At 32.9% G+C, this 25543-nt stretch overlaps 1 long non-coding RNA gene across 1 annotated transcript; it reads left to right on the top strand.

The window, feature by feature from the left end:
* The first annotated feature begins 277 nt into the window (after positions 1–277).
* LOC127727178 (uncharacterized) lies at positions 278–24806 on the top strand. The gene is made up of 3 exons (XR_007993816.1): positions 278–3357; positions 4274–4804; positions 23591–24806. It is a non-coding gene; the product is annotated as an uncharacterized LOC127727178 (long non-coding RNA).
* The last annotated feature ends 737 nt before the right edge of the window (positions 24807–25543 follow it).

Below are 25543 nucleotides of genomic sequence, written 5' to 3'. Positions count from 1 at the left end.
ATGGCTTTGACATTCCTTAATGATGTTTTGATATTACTCACTAATGTATTGTTATTACTTGATATATTACATGTTATTGTTGTGTAATGACTTGATATCGTTTTGTTATTACTTAATATGATTGCATCATTAGTTAATATGTCATTAGGTTATGTGGTTTTTACATTACTTCATGTGTGTATGAATTTACGTAATGTAGTTGTTTCCTTACATGATGTGGTAATTTCATAGTGTAATATGGCTAGATATTACATTAATTGACAAGACTTTATCACTATATAAATAACACATAGCTGAGAGGGTGAAAGAGCAGATTGTTACCCCGAGAAAACATTGTCAACTGAGGCGAAGCCAAGGTTATTTAATTTATTAAACTGAATGTTCTGTTATTACTGTCTATTAAATTTCATATTCAAAGTAATAAACTATGTCGTCTTGTACATAACAATCATCCGTATAATAAAGCGCACACTTGATCAAGCGTCTCCGTGAAAGGTAATAGAGTATTTGCCATGGGATAGAGTAAATTGTCTCCCTCGTATTAACCAATCAAAATCTGGCATTTTGACATGAAGTATAATAATAATAAATGTTGTATAGACGTTACTCGATGTGATTTTAACATTTATCGGTATATATTTCACGTTTTTGATATATTTTTAACATTACATAATGTTGATCCAAAATTTGACAATTCAACACTACGTGTCACATGCCATCTTGTGTTTCATGTGGTGTTGTTACTCTTTGATGTCGTTTGTTTATGTACGACTGAGTGTATCTATCCATCGAGTTAGAGTTGAAGTTAAAGTTAAGATTATGCACCGAGTTCGAGTAAGATTTCGAACCAGAGTTATAGTTGAAGTTTGAAATAGAGTTCCGTTTCGAGTGAAAGTTCGATTTCGAGTCAAGAGTTCGAGTAGAACTTCTAGTTATTTAGTTATTTAATATGAGTTCGTAATCAAATATTCTAAAGCAGATCCAGGATTTTAAAAAAGGTGGGGGCGGGGGTAGAAGCCGGCGGAAAATATGGGGCCGAGGGTAAAAAATTAGAAAGAATAACAATATATAAGACATTAGGGAATTATTCCTGCCCTATTTGTCCGTCCACTATTTGTCCCATATCTCTCAAATGGAATCAGTAGTAAAGTAAAAAAAATTAAACAAGTTGTACATCATAGTCCAAATCATTGATATATTTTGAATCTAATCGCGATCAAAGTTGATTTTTTAGAGGGAAAAGGGAGAAACAGCGACTTCATATGATAAACATTTTCCAATTTTTTTTCCAACCGATTTTCTAAATATGTATGATCATTTGTGTATAAACTAATATTAATGATCTTTTATTTTGATAAATTGCATTCCATGCTACTCTTGCTTTAGTCTTTAATGTTGAACCTTGTGATTGTTAATGTCCGTGTTGCCTGCATATGAGATATACAATACATTTCCAAACTCATTATATGAAAAAAAAATCCCCCTCTATAATGTAATGTGAGTACGAATTTTTTTTTATACTAAACTGACAGGCTGATTCTTATTGTCATCGTATCAGTTCAGTATGTTACAGTACACTGAAAGACATGTTATCCTTCCTTGACTCATTATTCTGACTGTGCCCTGACCAGTATTTGCTCCGATGTTACTCCTTAATGCCGGATTCTTAGTGGAGAAGACGTATCTACCAATTTTCAAATCTTTTGTTTGGCCCAGCTGAATATTAATTTCAAGTGAGAACGTTCACTTCCAAAAGACAATTGTGTATTTTATTTTTACAGTTGTTTCCGCCTTTGACCCTTCGTTGCTTTGATTTTTATATAAAACAGAGCGCTGCATCCAGATCTGTCCTCCTGTAGTTTTTAGAAAGAAAAAGCGTGTTCCGAGATATTATATAAAATGTTCCTATGCTATTGATTACAGCTTGTTTTCAGTAGTCTCATTACATTCGAATATTAAATAGAACTCGATCTTATTAATTGTATGTTTTGTTTAATAAAGTACCTACCACTTAATAATGGGGTCTATGCATTTTAAGCGGAGGCACATTTAAAACAAACGACATGGAAATTGGGTTTCAATCTTATGACTTTTTCTAAATAATTCACGTGGTTTCATCTCATCAAGTAATGGGATAATCACGTAGAAGACTGACAAATCCACATCAAACACTGGAACGAACACATCGCGGTTTGAAGAATCGTCAAATTTTGGATCAACATTTAATAATATTTAAGCCATATCAAAAATGTGAAAACCACATCGAGTAACGTTTATACAACATTAAAAGATGATAAAGTCTTATCAATATATGTAATACTTAGCCATATTACGAATTGACGAATCGTCATTACGTAATAATAATACAAACACAGCTTCTAATGAAACAACTACATCATGCAAAGCCACACACATATCAAGTAATGATGAAACCACATTACCTAATGACACAACCACATTAAATAATATATAAACCTTATTAAGTAATGCAAAACCAAATCATGAAAAGTCAAAATATCATCAATTACTGATAAAACTACATCACGTAATGTCAGAGCGCTCACTGAAACAACTGCTGCGTTCCATATTGAAGCAACTGACATTGAATTGTAAGTTGTTGATATAAACCATGAAAAGGTGAAAGAAAATAAAAAAAGAAGGTAAGTTAAAACAATAACACACGAAACAGTTTTTCGGTATTGACATGATTTATAACACACTTAGGTTTCAACTCCCCCAAAAAATATTGACTTAACATAGATTTAGCTCTTCTTTTAATGTCCTTTATTGATCGCTCAGCTCCGTGTTCAAGTTGTAAAAAATTTATCTAAAAAAATGTTTTAGAACTTGTTACTACCAACCAGTCCAATAAATCGATATTTGATTTAAGATTTTTTATTTTAAAAAACTAAAAATCCTGACCATCGTAACTACTAGCTTACATATTCCAGGAGCCAACGACTTACATTGCCGTTTGTTGGACGAACTGTATGTGCAAATTAATAATATCATAAAAATATATTTTGTTGTAACCTATATATTCAATATCTTACAAATAAACACTGTCTAAAATTAGCTCTGGTCGTTTCCAGATATTTCCAGGTATCTATTATATATATTGTTTTAGAATATACGAACCTTACACACTATTGACGCTCACTTAAGTTCTGTTCGATGACTTATTTATAATCTTGTTCTTATATTTGGCAAAATTGAGACCAACCTAGTTTAACTGTGGTAACAAATCAAGGAGAAAATCAATAGCGCTTATAAGATATGTACTAGCGACAACGAACGCATTGGCAGGTGTCATTTCGACCACTGTGAATTACAAGAAATAGCATGGGTTCATGAAGGGTGAGTAAATGTTAATTTTATCTGTTAACTCAAAGCACCTCGCACCACTTTGACAATGTTGACTTTGCGATTAGATTATGGTTTATATGCGATTCAGGTCTAAATTAGTAGCATCTACAGACCTCCGAGCATGAATGACGGCTTGTTTGGTGATTGACAAATCCACTTTCTAAACACTCTTGTGTTATCTTAAAAGTACTTAATTGAACATCAGTCAAAACTCAAATTCCCATTTTTTGTTTGATAATTTACAATATAAACAAACATTTAATATTAATATGATAACATATAAAGTTATATCTTACTTGCTAACTGTAATGTTGATATTCTTATATATGGTTTATACACTTTAGATTCTGAACGATCGAATTCCGATTTTAACCATTAGAAACTGTAAAATAAAGGAGATGTGGTATGATTGCCAATAAGAAGACCATTCACTAGAGACTCAAAGGCGTACATGTAAGCAGTTATATGATACAGTACAGCCTTCAACAATTAGCAAATTACATACCATATTGAAGGCCTCGAACAATAATTCAAACGAGAAACGGCCTGATTTGAATACGAAACAAATAAACAGAAAACAATTATGACAAAGCGACAAAAGACAACCAAAGAATCACGGGCTCCTGACTTGGCAGAATGTGGCGGGGTTGATTATCTTTGCGATCGCTCACCTCTCATCTCAAATTAGGATAGTCGGTATCCCACCACATAAAACAAACTGTAATAATTAGTCCAAAATATTTGACTCATCTTATAGACACAAAACATAAAAAAAGACTGAAGACACATTGTACCAACCTAGAGTACTAGAAGTTACTGAAAGTTACTGAAAGTTAGTATATTGCTAATGATATTTATTATTATGGAAGTTATATGCATGTTGATATTAACGAAGTTGTCATTGAAGGTGATGTTTATAATAATGACTGACTATGATGAAATGGTTGATACAAAAGTTAATGGGATTTTTTCACGAATATATTTCTGTGGAGAAATAAAGTGAATTGATAAAATCAATTGATAGGCTGGAAAATCGTTCCTAGCGTACGAAGATTAAATTCAATTATCGATCGAGGGATTAACTTTCACCACATATTAGATTTTTTGATTCTGTACTTCAGCAGCATCACTGAAAGTGTTGTTAAGGTTGCATGTAATGCAACTAAACTGTTGCATAAGTTATGGAATATTAAAACTGTTCGAAGTGAAAAGAAGTCCTGTATGGAAGCTATACCTTTACTTGCTCAATATCACAAGATGACAAATTTGAAAAGAAGAGAATATCAAAAATATGACTTGAGTCCTGAATATCATCATTTACCTTTCTCTTCAGTACCTTTTACGGATATGATGTACACCAAAAATCAAAAGAGATTTATGAAATGGATTTCAACTGGTTGCGAATGAATATTGGTTGTAGAACCACTGTGATGCAGAGGTATGTTTGACAATTAAGAATGAGAAGTTTACGTCAGGAACACTGATATTTTTAACTGATAATTTGATACAAGTGACGAACTTACTTTAGATATTGTTGAACACTGTTTTCCAGAGTTTATAAATGATGTAAGGCCTTGAAAGATTTTTCAATAAAGCTCAAGACAAAGCAATTGAAACAGAAATTAAAATACTAATAAGCTTGGATTAAAAAAAGGTTAAGAAAAAAGTACACAGCTAAGACTACTTAAAATTAATGGAAACTATAGTTTAAACCTAATTAATTATAATTCTAGTTTTCCCATAAAAAAAGTATCAATCAGTACACGTCCAAAATATTTCGGATAAAGACGTCATTAGCAGTCTAAGAAAAGCAAGATTCTGTGCAATGCCAAGATAGAAGTATTTGGCAGCGTTTAGGACAACGAATGTTCACAGTCGTAGAGCTACAGCCGCAACAAGCTATTTTTAATTCATAAGAAGACAAAAAACCAAGGACATTGTCGATAAAGGCTTAGTACAGAACCTACATTTAGAAAACATCGAATTAATTTGACCGTCAAGTAAATGGTTGTCATTTTAGTTTTTTACGGTAAAGAAATAATCAAGTGTTGAATTCAATTCTAGGTTTTGATCTAAGATTAGAGGAAATGTTTTATCGATGTTGCTAACAGGTATTTTGCATTGATCGTCAGCACAGTATTGAAATTTAAAGTTGAAGACAATACATTGTTTATAAAAGGAGAGAATATAACTACATCGTGAGTTATGAATTACAATTTTGAGATCTGAACGAAAATTAAATACAACTCTTTTACGAGTTGACATGATATATCAGATTTTTATTTGAAATTCTAAAAATAAATAGGCGAAATATGAACAATACACAGTTCAGTGCAGTTAACTTCAGATATTTCAATTGGCCGTAAAATATATGCACGAAAACTCCTTCTAAATTATCAACATCGGGCTTCAAAGTTATTGTGAAAGTACCAATTCTAGAGGTGGCGTGAATCAAATATGGATCCTAAAAAAATTTCAGATGTTTTAGAGTACTTACAATTTAAGACTCTTTCACCTTGCAATAGCATTGAAACGTTTGACTTCTCTGCACTTTACACAAGTATTCCTTATTCAACACTAAAAGACAAATTGAAAGAGTTGGTCCTGCTTTGTTTCATAAAAAAGAATGGCCAACGTAGATACAAGTATCTTGTCTTAGGGCGGGATAAATCATACATTTTAAAAAAATCACTCTGATTCAAACAAAAAATTGACATTATCAAGATGCTTCATTTCTTGATTGACAACCTTTTTGTTACGTTTGGAGGACGTGTTTTTCAACAAACAATCGGTATTCTCATGGAAACCAATTGTGCTCCTCTTCTTGCCGACTTGTTCCTTTATTCGTATGAGGCTGATTTCTTACAGGAACTTCTTAGGATGAAAGAAAAGAAGTTAGCAGTATCCTTCAACTTCACTTTCCACTAAATAGATGATGTTCCCTCACTAAATAATTCAAAATTTAGTTACTTTGTTGAACGCATCTATCCCATCGAACTTGATATAAAGGATTCAACAGATACAGTTAAGTCTGCCTCATATCTTGACTTACATCTAGAAATTGACAATGAGGGTCGGTAAAAAACAAAACTTTACATTCAAAGAGATGATTGCAGCTTCCCAATTGTGAACTTTCCATTTCTATGTAGCAACATTCCAGCAGCGCCTGTATTCGGAGTATATATCGCCTAGTTGATACGATATTCTAGGGCTTGTATTTCCTATCCTGCTTTCCTTGATAGAGGGTTACTGCTCACAATGAAGCTATTAAACCAAGAGTTCCAAGTGTTGAAGTTGAAATCATCAATATATCAAAATTAATTTTACGGACGCCATAATAAGTTGGTTGACCGTTATGGAATATCTGTTTTACAGATGACGACGGATATGTTCCAATTGTTGTTACTACAATCCCGTCCTCTTTTCCCTGAATGTGACCTACCGAATTAGAATTATCATCGGTTTTGTACTTACATGAGCAACACGACTGGTGTCACATATGGAGAAGGATTTGCTTACCCTTCCGGAGCACCCGATATCGGGTTCGTGTTGCTCAGTCTTTAGTTTTCTATGTTGTTTTTGTGTATGTTGTTTGTTTGTTTGTCTTTATCTTTTGTAGCCATGGCGTTGTCAGTTTATTTTCGATGTATAAGTTTGAATGTCCCTTGGTATCTTTCGTCTCTCTTTAATATTTCAGACAATAAATTGTTAAAGCAATTGAGCTAAAGAATTAATAAATTCTAGACGCACGTCTGGCGTATTGAATTTTAAGCCTAGTACCTTTTGTTAGCTATTATTCGTGTGTTTCTTTGTCCTATGTGTTCTCCCATTTATTTGTATTGTGGTCCTGTCATGTGATGTCGTTTTTGTGTTGTGTTTGGCGTTGACATAAAAGCGGGAGGTTTGGCATGCCACAAAACCAGGTTTAACCCACCATTATTTTCTTAAAATGTCCTGTACCTAGTCAGGAAAATGGCCATTGTTATATTATAGTTCGTTTCTGTGTGTGTTACATTTTAATGTTGTGTTTTTGTTGTGTCGTTGTTCTCCTCCTATACTTGATGCGTTTCCCTCAGTTTTAGTTTGTAACCCGGATTTGTTTTTATCTCTATCGATTTATGAGTTTCGAACAGCGGTATACTACTGTTGCCTTTATCAATACCGTTTTGTTATTCAGAATTCGAGGTAGTCTCGTAATTTGACGAAATATGAAAATTAAGTGTTTGATGCATGTATATACACACAGAAGAAGAAGTATACTTAACAACAAAATTATTTTCATTTACCTGTGTATAATATGACGCAGGTTTCTTCAAAAGTGATGACTTTGTTTAAACCTGTTTATTTACTTTTGACTTTAATTATTTATCCCTTGTTATTTTTTATTAACTGTGTATTTGCATTCAGGTGTCACAGGTCAAATTTATTCGTTCATTGTGTTTTAATTTACCTTTATTGATTGAGTTAAGCCTTCCAATTGATATTTTATAGTGTGTTTTTCTATGTTGTGATGTTATACTATTGTTTCAGAAAAGGGAGAAGGTTTTGCAATGTTTGCACCTGTCCTAAGTCAGGAATCTGATTACAGTAATTGTCGTCTGTTTATGTAGTTCATACGTGTTTCTCGTTTCTCGTTTTTATATAGATTAGACCGTTGGTTTTTCCGTTTGAATGGTTTTACACTAGTAATTTTTTGGGGCCTTTTTTAGCTTGCTGTTCGGTGTGAACCAATGCTCCGTGTTGAAGGCCATACCTTGACCTATAATGGTTTACTTTTATAAATTGTAACTTGGATGGAGAGTTGTCTCATTGGCACTCATACCACATCTTCCTATATCTATATAATTTGATGATATGTAAATAAAGAATGAGTTTCACGCGTTTAACAACAGGAATTTCCGTTCACTGTAAAAAAAAAAAAAAAAAAAAACCAAGAAGGCATGATGTTTCAGACAATAAATTGTATGAACAGCAGATATAACTGCATTTGGATTTACTTTTTTTTTGAAACTTTGATACAAAATACAAGTGAGAGGTGTAGCTAGCTATAAAACCAGGTTTAATCCACCGTTTTCTACATAAGGAAATGCATGTACCAAGTCAGAAATATGGCAGTTGTTTTCCATTTGTTTGATGTGTTTGAGCTTTTGATTTGATAAGGGACTTTCAGTTTTTTTTATTTTCCTTGGAGTTCGGTATTTTTGTTAATTTACTTTTGTTTTGATACGTTGATAAAAAATTAAACTATAGAGCATTGCTAAGACCTTTTTTTTAAATTTTCAATTCAGGAAGAGTCTCGGAAATTGTCGAAAAAATTTACAAAATCTAAAAGAAGAATAACTCAGCGATGTTGTAACAGGTTCAAATGTATTTCCAATTGATTTTGCCACGAGTTGGCCCTTTATGCTAGATATTTTACCCCGAGCGCTACCCGTGGTGAAATCAATAAAAATTCAAATCCCCATGAATTATTTCTTTTCTAATAGAACAAAGACGGCCATTCTTTTGGATGGATGCGCTCTGGGTAAAGGCAAATATTGGATGATCCCGTAATTAAACATGCTATTAATATGGACGTAATAGACTAAGAAAAGTGAAGAATTAATGACATGCTCAACGATTTACAATAACATAATAAGTTTGGACGAAGTTAAATAATATCTTGCTGTTATTACTAAAAAATTCAACAAATTCTTATCATCGTTAGTTTATGTTTCTATGTTTTGACGACTTTCAGTTTCACATTCGTGCATTTTCCCGTGGAATAATTATATTCTTACGCATTGTAAAACCACAAAGGTGATGGGGGAAAAGAAATATGGTCCCTAAGGGACTTATCTTTTTTTTACCTGGGATGGGGGGACTGGTCATTTTGAAATCAAACATATAAAATTTTTTTGATCCCCCATAATATTTCACTATTTTTATTTTATCCCCCCTTAAACACATTAAAAAGAAATGTGATCCCCCATCTATTAATAAAATTGAGAATGGAAATGAGGAATAAAAACATGCCAAACTTTTAACATGCAAAACACTTATCTTTGACACACATGATATGTAGGATATACTTGAAGATTCCAGAGGTTCACAAATGTTTCATTAGAGATAAAATTGATCCCCCCACTTTGAATTTATAAAAATATTTGAACCTCACTTTTCCACTTACAGAAAAAAAGTTGAGCCCCTACATTTTACCAACCCTCCCCTCCTCCCAGGTAAAACATGATAAGTCCCTTAGTTCTTCTTCCGAACGGCAGTAAAATCATTTTCAAAGTTGGACGTCCGTTTGGCTGTGCTTGATGTACAAGTACGCCGCCACGTCCGGTCAGAATGGGGACGTTAAATCAAAAACCGCTTGTAAAGAGAGTTCCACACTCTTTGCACGTTAAGAACCCTTGCAACAACTCTTTGAGGGGTCCATAGGTTTCCTGTTGCAAGGTAAAATGTCTGTCCCTATCCAGTATACCCTCATTTTCCAGTGGCAATCAAAATTTCCTGATCTTCATCCCGGACGGCCTCCATTACAGGACCTACCTATTGTATTTATTGTTAATTTGTTCTCGTCCTGAACATGCATGCAATATTTGCCACTGGACGTTAAGCAACCAACCATCAATCAATCCATGACGTCCTTTATACCAATTGACCTCGGATAACTTATTCATAAAAAGCACACGACGTGGGAGTATGATTGAAATTTCCAAAACAAATCATGATAAGGTGACATACACTATATTCGTATTTTACCACGATTGTGTACTCAAAGCGTTAAAAACGTCATTATTAGAATATTAAATCCTGAAACAGATTTAATTTGATATTAAAGAAAAGGTTTGAAAATTGTCGACATTATCGACAAAATCGGAACAAAAAACGGACCCGCGCTTTTCACACACGCATTTACAAATAACAGTCAAAAGAATATGTACACAAAAATGATCACACACTAAATTTTAAAAAGCATTTGAAGTTATTTGATTGAAATTTGAGTGTGGATTATTATGTCTGAAAATTGTAATGAAAATAAAAAATAAAGGTCGACTGATATATATATATATATATGGTCCTACATGTTGTAGATATATTATGTACAGTTTGGCATCGACCAAGGTAATGCTTTTTTCAGACTGCTAATGACGTCTTTACTCTACATCAAATCCATTGGATGTGTATTGATTGATATTGATTTATACTTTAGTCCGAATCAGGCGCCTGTAATTCAGTGGTTGAGGTTAGCTGCTGTCTGTCATGTTTTTTTCTCGTTTGTTTTTTTTTTGTCAGAAATCAGTGACTTATAATTGCTTAAATCTGATTTATTTGGACTCCTTTGATTGTTGTCTCATGTGCAGTCCTATCATATCTCCTAATTTTATAACAAACATGTATGGCTAGTCCTTTTAATGGATCTTCTTTTGTTTGAAAAAAAAATAGCGAATAGGATCAATTTAAAGAAATAGCAAATGTAATAGCCTCCGTTTAGCATTAATAAATAATATAAATTTAAATAACAAATTAATGTGTGCTAATTGGCTACGTTAGAATAAAATAAAAAACTGTGTGCCACTTAGTTTATCTATAATTCGCTGCAAATATCGAAAAATGTTGAAAAATATTGATCTGCTTTTCTGGAGAGGTGCTTCCAATACAGTGATTGATATCATTTCCAATACAAGAACAACTTTTTTTTTATATTCTTATACTTTTATCTAAGCAGTCATACTGAAATGATCCTATAAGAATATCTATTCCTTTGCTCAACGTACTGACTTAGATTTTTGGCCCAGTAAACGCACAAATGACGTCAAATAATGTCATATAAAACCAAACACTTTGACAGAAAGATAACGATTTGAATCAAGCGTATTGACCGTTTGAAAATAAGTTTACAGGATGATTCGGAGAATAAATTGTAAATAATTGTTCGAGGACATATCACTGAATTGGGAAAGGTTGAAAGTTGAAAAAAAATTGTTAAGGAAACACACATGCTAAAGCTATGTTAGTTTTTGTATCCTTAAATCAGAGAATATCTTAAAAATTAGTAATCATAATTTCCATAAGTTGTACAAAATACAATTCACAACGATAACCAGCATGTATGCCGATTTCCCGCCAAAAAAATATGTAAACACAAAGAAACTGATTCGAACAATATATTATAAACCCAGTTTTAAAAATACAAATTAAATGAAGAAAATACTTTTTAAATTTCATGCGTTTAAAGAATTTTTCTAGATTTTAGTTCCGCTTTGACAACAGGTATGTCCCATTGGCGGTAATTTAAATGCAAAGAGGATGTTACGGAAAATAATTGTTTAAACAAATAAATAAATATATATATATGAGCAGATAGAAATTGAATTCAGAGTTATTGATTTCAATGTTTAAAATAATTAAAAAAAAATAGATAAAAAAACACAAACAAATTGCACGCGTAGCAATGTTAAATCCTTCACCAGTTGTTGGCTTGAATTTGAGGAGAATCTCAAAAATCGTCCACACTATTGAACAGTTTATAATGATAAATATATGAGCGCTGTTACCAGATGGTATTTTCAATAAAACGTCAAAGATATTTGTAAACTGTATATTTCAAACTATAGATAGTACATACATAAGATCAAATGTAACTACATGGTGTGTTTTGCATGAAATTTGTTGAAAAGAATAATGGACACATTATAATCAAAATTTTTTCTGGAATTCTAGGAGAGTATTGAAATCGTCCACCATATTGACCAAATGAAGAATAATGCTTAACTCACAACGGAGTTTTATAAGCTCATTTGGTTTCACATTCTCGAATAGCATGCCTTCAAATGTTTTCACCGTCAAAAGGATAAGCTTGGTTTGAAAAAATCCGACCCCTTTTCTCAGAGACTTTCCTCGGATCAAAACTGGTATAAAATTTAACATATAGTTTATAATGTTACCACCTTACTTTTGATTAACATTAGAGTTTTCAAAATACTGTATCCATAAATCAAAATGCAGTTTTATTTGCTAAACAATTTATCGTCTGAAACTTCAAGCTTTCATATTTTCTGACGTTAAATGGAAATGAACTCATCATAGATACCAGGATTGAAATTTTGTACGCCAGACGCGCGTTTTGTTTACCAAAGACTCATCAGTGACGCTCGAATAAAAAAAATATTAAAAGGCCAAATAAGTACGAATATGAAATATCATTGGTAAAATCATTCTTTGATTTTTGTAAAAATCAAGTCAATTTTATAAACAACTTCAGAGATATTCTTTCAGTTTCAGATGAAAACTCCTATACAATTTAAAATAGTTTAATATTTTTATTGTCTTTTAAGATAAAATTTTTTCATGAAGATACAACCACTAACTCACAATGCAGTTATATGTGCTCGTATGTTTTTAAAACTTAACTTGGCTATGTAAATAAAAAATTTAAATTCGATACCAGTTTTTGATCTTAAATTTTATAAAACTGTCGAAATTATTGACCAAATGTGTTTTAAAATGTTTCCACGATTTTAAAGCAAAGTCACCAGTTGACTGTCACAACATTGGACAGCTGGACAGCTTGATGTTTGAGAGAGTAAAAACTAATAAAACTTTATAAAAAGTTTAATCACAATATTCACATATATTGTTTTAGAGAATAAAAGATAAGCGGACGATACCAAAGAGATATTCAAACTCATAAGTCGAATACAAACTGACAATGCCTTGGCAAAAAAAAAGAAAAAAAGAAAAACAACAAAAATACAAACAACAGTTTTCACAACACAACATAGAACACTAAAGGCTGAGCAACAGATACCACACCATCAACAAGGGGGATATAAGATTATCCGGAAGGGTAGACAGATCCGTCACGATAATCGTAAATAAAATTGAGAATGGAAATGGGGAATGTGTCAAAGAGACAACAACCCGACCATAGAACAGACAACAGCAGAAGGTCACCAACAGGTCTTCAATGCAACGAGAAATTCCCGCACCCGGAGGCGTCCTTCAGCTGGCCCCTAAACAAATATATATACTAGTTCAGTGATAATGAACGCCATACTAAACTCCAAATTGTACACAAGAAACTAAAATTAAAAATAATACAAGACTGACAAAGGCTAGAGGCTCCTGACTTGGGACAGGCGCAAAAATGCGGCGGGGTTAAACATGTTTATGAGATCTCAACCCTCCCCCTATACCTCTAGCCAATGTAGAAAAGTAAACGCATAACAATACGCACATTAAAATTCAGTTCAAGAGAAGTCCGAGTCTGATGTCAGAAGATGTAACCAAAGAAAATAAACAAAATGACAATAATACATAAATAACAACAGACTACTAGCAGTTAACTGACATGCCAGCTCCAGACTTCAATTAAACTGATTGAAAGATTATGTCTTCATCATATGAATATCAGGCACAATCCTTCCCGTTAGGGGTTTAGTATCATACCATCATAACATATATGAGAAGAACATAACCCGTGTCATGCCAACAACTGGTTTTTAAATAAATGTGTTTAGTGCCGATGCAAAGACCCTATAATTGAATCAATATTAACGCCAAAATATGCAATCTTTAATGACCTGACAACAGTATCGTAACTATATCCCTTCTTAATAAGTCTATTTAAAGGTTTTGTTAGCTTCAGAGGTGAATACTGACATTTTTGTGCTTTATAAAGAATATTTCCATAAAAAATGGGATGTGAAATACCTGAACGTATAAGAAGTCTGCATGTTGAGCTATATTTACGAATGATGTCCTTATACCGATGATAAAATTTAGTAAATGTTTTGACTAGTTTGTGATATCGAAAACCCTGGTGTAATAATTTTTCAGTAATACATAAATTTCTCTCGTTAAAATCTAAAACATTGTTACATACACGAGCGAATCGTACAAGTTGAGATATATAAACACCGTAAGATGGTGACAAGGGAACGTCACCATCTAAAAATGGATAATTAACGATAGGAAATGAAAAATCATCTCTTTTATCATATATTTTAGTATTAAGCTTTCCGTTAATGATATAGATATCAAGATCGAGGAAAGGGCAGTGGTCATTGTTAGTATTAGCTTTATTTAAAGTAAGTTCAACAGGATAAATTTCTTTAGTATACACACTGAAGTCGTCATTATTGAGAGCCAAAATATCATCCAAATATCTAAAAGTATTATTAAATTTGTGTATCAGATGTTGTTTCGATGGGTCTTTGCTGATTTTTGTCATAAATTGTAACTCATAGCAATACAAAAAAAGGTCCGCAATAAGTGGTGCACAGTTAGTCCCCATGGGAATTCCGATAACCTGACGATATACGGAATCTCCAAAGCGAACAAAAATGTTATCTAGTAAAAATTCAAGGGCATATATAGTATCAAAGCATGTCCAATTGACATAGTTTTTTTGTTTATTGCTACTAAAAAATGACCTAAAAGAGTTTGAACATATATATTCACATTCTGACTTTTTAAATGCCCATTTAATTAGGTGTGTGAATTTTTTCTTAATGAGAATGTGAGGCAATGTGGTATATAGGGTAGAAAAATCAAAACTTTGAACAGATTCAAAATCACCAATATATGCATGTAATTTATCAAGTACTTCCAACGAGTTCTTGACACTCCAAAAGTAATTAATTCCACTATTTTCAAAGGCCTTATTTGAACAATTTATTATCAGGTTTTTGATTGTACCAAGTGTACTGGTAAGAAGAATAGACAATTTAGTAGTGGAACAATGGCTTGAAGACGAAATGAATCTATATTTGTAAGGTGTTTTGTGTAGCTTCGGAAGCCAATACATAGTTGGGACTTTCATTGTATTTGGTTCTGCTTGTAAAGCGGTAGCTAAAAGTTTATGTTTGTTACATATGTCGTTTTCTGAAAATGGAGTCAGTTGGAATGTTGGTGAATTGGTGATTTCTTTTTTCAGAACCTCAATGTAAAATTTACGTCAAACAATAATAATATTATTAGCAGCTTTATCGGCCGGGACAAAAACAAATTCCTTGGCTAGTTCTTTTAGTTTATGTTTGATACGAGAAATAGGTTTATTGTGGTTATTGTTAAGAGTAAAATGTTCTTTAAAATGTTGTATACGTATATCAACTATGTTCATTACTGATTTAAAAAAAGAGTCCAAAGATTTTTTGTCAGCTTTTTCCCGTTTTATCCATTTCAAACAGTAAGTATGGAGTGAGTCGTGGATGATATTACGACACTCATTCCAATTAATAATTGACGGGGGGCGATATTTAGGTCCTTTACTGAGGAATGATTTTAACTCTCGGTCTTGAACGATGTTAAGATCTCCTGTTATAACATGGGAAATGGGTCCATAAATGTATTCGGAATTACTGCAATTACATGAAGTAGGTGTATTTTCACTGATATTAACATCTTTACACAATTGGCTATAATTAAACACAAATTTCCGGGTAGATTTCTTGTAAATATAACAAATAAGAGGGAGCTATGTACATTTTTGGTGATACGTCTCATTCAATGATGTCACTATCGAGGAAAAGAGGAAGGGATTGTGGTTACCATAATTTTAATAGTGTCACCAAAAATAAATAGTAAACCCATTTGAGCATGTGTTTCTGGATTGTAAATTTTGTATATAATGTGTTGCAAAACTTTATGTATATTGTAAACATATTCGAGCATGTATATAGATATAAGAAGATGTGGTATGAGTGCCAATATTCTAGCAAGTATAACTGCATTGTGAGTTATGGAATAAATTTGTTGTAAAGATTTTTTGGAAAAAATAAATGGTTACGTGCATTATTGATAAAATGTAAAAATAAAGCTAAAATTTTTACTAAAAAGTATTAAAAAATATCGAAAATATTGACCAAATCTGAATTTCCATTCTTTCAAATGTATGCAAGTAACAACGAATTGAGTAAAAGACAACTCATTAGAAAATCAATATCAAAATGTTGAAATCAGATTCATAAAAATAAATAAAAATGGCTACGTAGTAAACAAATCAGACGATTAAGCCTTACTAAATTCTATATAGGTTTTTATCTGAAATTCGAGGTAAGTCTTGAAAATCGTTTAAAAAATATTGACCAATTTTGATAAAATATAGTCAGGCGCTTTAACTAGCAAAAATAAAATAGAAATCCGTAAACATGAAGATCTATATTCGCAAAATATGTCATAATCAAGTTTAACAAATACAATGAAAATAATACATTATAAATTTCAGTCCCACGCGTTGGCTACATGTATATACCATCGACGGTAAAAAAAAATGCAAAGAAGATGTTTGAAATTTTTTTTATATGAAAAACAAAATGGAATTACAAAATGTATACTTTAGTTTTTCATCCTATGTTTTATAAAAAAAACATTAACGGTACCAATGCTACTGCACTATATTAACATTTCGACAGAAAATGTATCATCAATGATGCTCGAGGTCAAAATATTTGAATATCGAAAACATAATACAAACTTTATTAGCTGATAAAACCAAAAAGGACCTTAATATACAGTCCGCCAAAAGTTAAGCACCACTTAAATATAACTGGCAATATTTTTTTTAACTATTGCGAAAAAAATATGTATGTTTGGTGTTATGAATTGCCTATAACATACACTAAGAAAATTCATTACGACCAAAAAAAAATAAACTCCGATAAACACGCAAAGCAATTTTTTATTAAAGGTCATCTTCACTTTTTCGAATACTGTTTCAATGCCTTTAAATCATCTTCCTAATGTCCCGCGTACAGGTGAAATTTGACATTCACCAAGTCACTGTGAAATATGGCAAGGGGTAAATTATATATGACTGAACCTTGACAAGCAATTGACATGTCAAATGCCGGTAGGAGCACTAGTTGCATAGGTAACCATTTTAATGTTAAACACACCGTCATTGTCAGATTTTTACAACGTCATGTTGACACAGGAACTGTAAATGATAGACCAAGGTCCGGAAGACCCCCGTTTAACTACCGATCGTTATGACAGACTCCTTACTGGTTGTTCTAAAGCCAACCCATTTACTCCTGCCCCACAACTTAGACACCACTGTCGACAAGGTGGTCATGTAACTGTTCGAACATTGGTCCGTCGACTTCATAGAGGCTACATAAGAGCACGTCGTGTTGTCAAGAGACCTGCCTTAACAGCCAGGCACCGTATAATCAGGTTTCAAAGGTCTAATGACCATCGAAGCTGGAACATGAGAAGCTGGCAAAATGTTCATTGGTCAAATGAGAGGCAGTTTCTGTTACGACCAATAGACGGCAGAATACGAGTTTGTCGTGGAAATAAAACCGCTAATGACCAAAACAACATTTGCCCATCGACTGCATACGTTGCTGGTGGTGTTAAAGTATGGGGTTTCTTCTGATACTGTTGTATAGTGGGTATGCATATTCTGCAGGGTAACATGAGCGGACAGACATACAGGGATTTGGTGCTTAGAAACATTGTAGTCCCTCATTTTGACAATCCTCCACTTGCTTCAAGACCCTTGTGCATGTACGACAATGCTATACCACACAGGGCAAGGATTGTAACCGAGTACAAAGAGTACAAAGAGCAAGAAGCCATTGACACTATCTTTTGGCCTTCCATGTCTCCAGACATGAACCCTATCGAACATGTCTGGCATGCCATTGGCAGAAATCTCAATCGCAGAGATCCACCGTTGCAAAATCTTAGCGATTTAAGAAGCGCAAATGTTGCTGAATGGAATAAATTTGCTCAACTAAAGTTCAGAAGGCTTGTACAGAGTATGTTATGGAACTGTACCGGAACAGAGGGTGTTACACATCCTATTGACTCAAATAGTGACATTAAATTTGCCGAACACACCAAAGATTATTTGTAGAGACTTTTAATGATATTGGGTGATTAATTGTTGTGAAAAAATAAAATCACAGTGAAACTTAAATTCCGTTTCTGATTTGTGTAATTTTCACTTATTCTATGAACGCAAATTTCAAATGCATAGAACCTGCATACGTGAACAAACTTAAGTCTACGGTTTGTTTATGGTATATGTTAGCAAAATTGCTACATGAATATTTTCTCTTTTTCGAGGATTAACTGATTTTTTTAAATGAAAAAAAATTCGATGCAATAAAAAAAGGTGGTGCTTAACTTTGTTTTTCTATTAAATACTTGTGTTACCGATCAGTACAAATCGGATGAATTGCAAGTAATGTCGCATTAACACTCTGAGAAAAGTATGACCCTACATACAATACCAACTTATAAGTATCGGCAGATTGTAGGACAATAGGCGTCTTCATGAGTTATGGGTAATCATTTTTAAAAAGCTCAATGTAAAAAAAAATACCTACTTAAAAGCTTAATGAAAATAATATTTTGGCAACGTTATAAATAAAAAAAAAAAGTAAAAACTAGATGTGTCGGAACGACACGATTGGCCCCGATCGCAAAAAAACAAAGCTTAAAGCCATTTTTAGGATTGGAAATTTGAGAATGAAAGTCCGTATAACTGTTATTTTCACGTTAAAAAAGTCCAAAGCCCATAATTCGGTAAAAAGTAGACTCACATATGAAAAATCAGCTCAATATGTGAAGCCGTTTAGAAATCAGTATGTAAAACTATCATTTTCACGAAATATTCAAAGTCCAAAGCCCGTTATTTCGGCAAACATCAGCGGAGCGGAACCAAACTTAAACTCGATCTGTAACTCAACATAGTAGACTCACAACTAAAAATTAGCTCAATATGGGAAGGCGTTTTGAAAAAAGCCTGTATAACTGTTCGTTGTTGACGGAATGACGGAATGACGAAATGATTAAATTAAATTTTAATGAAAACAAATTGCCTACGTACATACCAGGCTAAAGCGATATTAAAATAATATCTGTTCTAGACCAGAAAATGAGAAGAGAGTCTGGAATATTATAAAGAAGACGACGAGAAATTGATTGGCGCTTATACCCTTATGTATTCCAAAAAACTATAAATCTATACTAGTGTAGTGTTTCAGATAATACAGTGGAACACAAATTCAGCAAACAAAAAGTGCATTTTTATAATTGTATTAAAATTTTTAAATGGAAAATAAATAAAAAAATCACTTCGTAAAAACACAACAAAATCACGGTAAGTCTTGATATTCATTGAAAATATTGACTAATAATGAACGAAAAATATTCTAGCGCTTTTCCCAAAAGGTATTTGCAATTGTCTGTTAGAAAATATAAATTTTCAGACAACATGTTTTTTTTTTTGTAAAACGTTCAATATTGTAATGTTACAGTACTGTCTCGGGTTAGGGTGAAGGTTGGCGCCTGTTAAAACATTTAAACCCGCTGCATTTTTATGCACCTGTCCTAAGTCAGGAGCCTGCTGTTCAGTGGTTGTCGTTTGTTGATGTGGTTCATAGGTGTTTCTCGTTTCTCGTTTTTTATATAGATTAGACCGTTGGTTTTCCTGTTTGAATTGTTTTACAATACATTTTGGGGCCCTTTATAGCTTGCTGTTCGGTGTGAGCCAAGGCTCCGTGTTAAAGGCCGTACTTTGACCTATAACTGTTAACTTTTTATACATTGGGACTTGGATGGAGAGTTGTCTCATTGGCACTCATACCACATCTTCTTATCTATAAGCAAATATAACTGCATTCCTTGTGAGTTGATTAATACATAAGTGAAAAGTCTTATTGAAAAGAAAATCGGATTGCCAAAAAAAATCTTAATTAAACGCGCAAGCTATGTATTTTTTTTATCTGTAGCTCAAAGAAAGAATCGGATATCATAATAATAAAAATGTGTATAATAAAAATTGATCCCGGCCTGAAGGTAACGGGCATTTCCGTTTTGCTGTCAGATTAATGAAGATTGATTGATTGATTGATTGGTGTTTAACGCCACTTTTACACTATTGCGATATTTCGTCCTGGTCAGTTTTTATTGGTTGAGGAAGCCGGAGTGCACGGAGACAACCACCCACCTTCGGTAGAAAAACTGACAATCTTAGTAAATTAAGATTGGAGTCGAGCGACCTGCCACGTGCGGCAGATTAATGAAGATTAAAAAAAATTGCAATCACATTTTAGCTAATATATATTAATGATTTTATTTATGGATTCAAATATTTGAAAAGCTTTATGAAATTAAAAAAAAAGTGTCAACCTAAAAATGAAATAACGCGCTACAGCGTTGTTTCATTCAATAACATTTTTTTTATCTGAAATTTCTGAAGAATCTCAAACTTGTCGATATTATTGATCAAATCTGAAAAAAAAATGGTTTCGGGGATTTAACTACAGGTATTTTGAATTTGCTATGTTTAATTTTATAGCAGGTTTTATTTGAAACTCAAAGAAAAATCTCGGAAATCGTCGGTAAGATTGACTAAATTTATACATAAATGGCTCATAGCATTTACGAATAGGTACATATAATTGGCCGTCAGAAATCTGTATACATGAAGTTTTCGACAAACAGTTGTGAAACTTTTGTCGCAAATATAACCGCATTGTCAGTTATGGACAACAATATTCTAGAAAAGCTTACTGGTCAGTTACCGTCACCTGTCATTTCATCCAATAACGGAAGCGTGGCGTCATAACGACATACTGCTGTTATCTTCAGACTTATATTTTTACTTCATTTGTAAAAGCTCCTTTTTGTTTGATTTAATTCATATAGGGAAATGCTGAATTTTCTATACTGAACGCTCGTGGAAAAATACACGTGTGTGGAAATGACGTCATTGCTTTATACCGTCCTCTATTTTGGAAAACCTACCGTTTTTAGACAAAGCAATATCAAGCCTTGCTTTAGAATATACAATCTTTTTCAAAATAATTTAAAAAGATTTATAAATTTCAGAATTAATGTCTATATGGCTCTTCAATACAGTGTGTAAGTGGTTGATTTCAAGTGACATAAAGTTCACATTCAGAGCGGGAAGGAGACCTTCAAAATTCATGGTCAGAAAGACAATGTGTTTGGTTCAATTGACATACCTTCTTCACATCTTACTACACAAAAGCAGAATACAATATTAATGTCCCAATTTATAAATTGCGGAACATGATTTATTGCTTCGTAATTGATGTCGACACGAATTCACTTGTTAACAGTTTCAAGATTTTATTATTAGGAATTACGTGTATTTTATACATTTATAGAACATGGAGTCAAAGGCAGAAAACAAACTAGTAATTGTTTTAATAAGAGTTCGTCCGTAAAGTTCCATGAAATTTCGCTTATAAGCATTGATTTGTTTGGAATGTCAATTTTGTTTCTAATTAATTATATCAAATTGTTTTATCATTTACATGTTTACTGTGATTACATGATTTATCAGTTGTTCATAGAACTTTAGATTCTTTATATCATGTACGATATGAATCAGATGTTGCATCAGGTTGTATTTAGTAAACTTATACATCGGTATAAGGACATCATTCGTAAATATAGCTCAACATGCAGACTTCTTATACGTTCAGGTATTTCACACCCAATTTTTTATGGAAATATTCTTAATAAAGCACAAAAATGTCAGTATTCACCTCTGAAGCTAACAAAACCTTTAACTAGACTTATTAAGAAGGGATATAGTTACGATACTGTTGTCAGGTCATTAAAGATTGCATATTTTGGCGTTAATATTGATTCACTTATAGGGTCTTTGCATCGGCACTAAACACATTTATTTAAAAACCAGTTGTTGGCATGACACGGGTTATGTTCTTCTCATTTATGTTATGATGGTATGATACTAAACCTCTAACGGGAAGGATTGTGCCTAATATTCATATGATGTAGACATAATCTTTCAATCAGTTTAATTGAAGTCTGGAGCTGGAATGTCAGTTAACTGCTAGAAGTCTGTTGTTATTTATGTATTATTGTCATTTTGTTTATTTTCTTTGGTAACATCTTCTGACATCAGACTCGGACTTCTCTTGAACTGAATTTTAATGTGCGTATTGTTATGCGTTTACTTTTCTACATTGGCTAGAGGTATAGGGGGAGGGTTGAGATCTCATAAACATGTTTAACCCCGCCGCATTTTTGCGCCTGTCCCAAGTCAGGAGCCTCTAGCCTTTGTTAGTCTTGTATTATTTTTAATTTTAGTTTCTTGTGTACAATTCGGAGTTTAGTATGGCGTTCATTATCACTGAACTAGTACATATATTTGTTTAGGGGCCAGCTGAAGGACGCCTCCGGGTGCGGGAATTTCTCGCTGCATTGAAGACCTGTTGGTGACCTTCTGCTGTTGTCTGTTATATGGTCGGGTTGTTGTCTCTTTGACACATTCCCCATTTCCATTCTTAATTTTATTTGCTCGATACTTTAAAGATCATGATAATATCTTAGTTACTAGTATTGTCACTCAGGCATATAAATTATCACTATAGTCTCCATATACTTAACGTTTTGAAGATTTGTCGGTTATCGGCTCCTCGGTCTTAATTTCGTCTGTTTTGGTTCCAAATACCAAAGCTTTTTCGGATGTCCCTAAAGGATATTTGTCGATGTTAATGTATTTGTACACTTTATTCAAAACGTTTTTGTTATTGAGAAAATAAGAACGGACGGGTTTTTAGTCAATTTTAAATTTTAGACAAGTATAAGTTTTTTTTTGTTTTTTTGTTTCTTTCTATGTTATGGGAATATCATGTTTATAAACAAGCTCAATGTTGAATGTTTACAACTGCATTTAGAACCACCCAAGAAATAAGATTGAAATCATCAGAATACAGGCACAATTTTATAAGATGGTGTTTTTATTGTTTGCGAAACATAACAAGGACAAACAAGTCATTTAAACGTAACAATGTCTTCTCCTAAAAAATTATATTACGCAACCGATATCGACTACCAACAAATGAGTAAATGTTAGAAAGGATCCTACATATCAAATCACAACATCCTTTTATTGCCGTCCTTCATCTAGAAGTCACAGTGACTATTTCAACATGGAGCAAACCTCTCACAGTTGAGACGACCGCATCGGTCTGAGTGAAATTGCATGGTGTCAATCACGAATCATGTTCTCATACATGTATCGCGTTTTGTAAGTACTTATGTACATTGGTCTGATTGATTGAGATATGATTTACTGCTTACTGGTATTGCTTAACGTAAAATATATTTCTAGTTATGGTTGATTTTTTCAAGAGTTAGGTAGAGTATGTTACCAGCTGTGTGAGCGCATAGTTCCTTACATTTGTTTTGTGTATTTCATATTTGGATCATGGAGGAGAAGCTGTGCGCCTGATGGTCATACAATCTATGGGATCAGCGATATATATATTGTACTTTATGTATAGAAAGAACTTCCATCATTGAAGTCACCGACGAGACAAAATACATACGATCGCGTGAAAACGACAATTCACAGATACTTTTGATGATAAATATCTACATCACAGTTTATATTCACAACATTACAATGTTGATTTGTTGGTATTTGACCGACATTCATGGCACGAGTCATATTCCTTATGTACATTTACCTCAAGTTTTCCAAATACATTGTTTCACTACAAGAATGGCATTCATTGCCCAACCGAAGTCAATTTCGATCTAGAGATATTTTGTCCAGTCACGACCACGTGACTTTTCTTTACATTGTTTGTTATCTAAGAACCTGCATTAATTGAAGTCATTGAACAGACCAGAATAAAAATCGAATGAGTCGGCAATTCAAAGATACTGCTACTAACATTATACATATGCATTACAGTTTATATATATATACACATGACAATGATGATAGCGTGCTATTTCATCGAGTTCATCAGACGGGTTTTATTCTAATATAGATATATAATCAAGTTGTGTCAATACATTGCTTCACAATGGAATTCATTCCGGCCGTGAGTCCATTTTAGCCTAGAGAGATTTCACCAATAACGACTACTTTGAATTATTCTTTTCAACAAGTGCATCTTCAAAAGTATTGAAGACGGTATGAAGTTAATTCTAGGACCATGGACATCTGACTATTACCTTATGTGATCTTAAGATTAATCTCAACAAGGATAGACCAATACATAAATATTCGGATATCAGATTAATCGAATGATGTGTGCTGTTTTTCATGAATCGCATTTTTTTCATTTTGTATATTTAGAAGGTTGCATGCAAATAGATATATATCGGCAGGGAAGAATTATTCACTTTTCGACAGAATGATCTGGCAATATCAAACGTAAACACAGCATCAGCTTGCTGACTTAATTTATCGTTGATTTGTATTTATAATATAGTCAGTTTTGATCTAAGGACATTAGTACTACTGCTTGATTTATGTGTATACTTTGTTTCCATGTTTATTATTGTGTTTATCGTTGACTTATTGAAGGTGATCCCGGGGTGTCTACCAATTCTTAATACTTGGGGGTCACTCATACTCATCTGATTTCTAATCACTCAGTTTTGTCTGATTTTCATTTGAAATATTTCACTTGTTATTCAGAATTTTCATTCATTTTCCAAGCATTTTTCATTTAACATCTCCAACCTCAACTCAATACCTTTAAACATTGTAGCCCACCGTCACGCGGGGGTCAGTCCACTGCCACGCATAGGCCGTCAGCTGGTGTACTTTCCACGAAAGAACCGGTTTCTGACAAAGTCCTTTTTCAGATAGTTGAGTGATTTCCAAAGGCCAAAATTTGATTCTTAGTTTCATATTCATGATAAATATTTGACATTTTACTGTATCTGTAGTATCACTAGTTTCATGAAAGTCAATCTTGAAATCTACAGTCTGACAGTACACAATAATTACACTCATCAGACAGGAAGAATCGTTTAAAAGTTGTTACCTCAGTTGTAAAAGATGTAAAAGGTCAACATGATTCCGCTAATGACCATACCAGCACATTAATAAACTTCACATATTGAAGTCCTGCGAAGATCTTAAAAATAAATCAATAATTCTATCAGTAATTTATGTATGATTGATTCGGATTATTACAGCGATTGCAATTTCGACTTCGACAAAAACACATCTTTCGTAAGCCATAAAAAACTAACTTCATAACACTTAACACATGGTATAATCGCTAGTGAAACCAGTTTCACAGTTTTTAATAATTCTATCATTTTATTACATCTGATCTTAGGGTGTGAGATTTCACCTCTACCGATGGTGCTACTAATTGGATAAACAAGATTATCTTGTGAAAACGTTTCGTCATTTGAG

The sequence above is a fragment of the Mytilus californianus genome, unplaced genomic scaffold (genome assembly GCF_021869535.1).
Source record: "Mytilus californianus isolate M0D057914Y unplaced genomic scaffold, xbMytCali1.0.p SCAF_19, whole genome shotgun sequence".
NCBI classification, from domain to species: domain Eukaryota; kingdom Metazoa; phylum Mollusca; class Bivalvia; order Mytilida; family Mytilidae; genus Mytilus; species Mytilus californianus.
The sequence above is the reverse complement of the archived record's forward strand: the minus strand, read 5'-3'. Positions and strand labels throughout refer to the sequence as shown.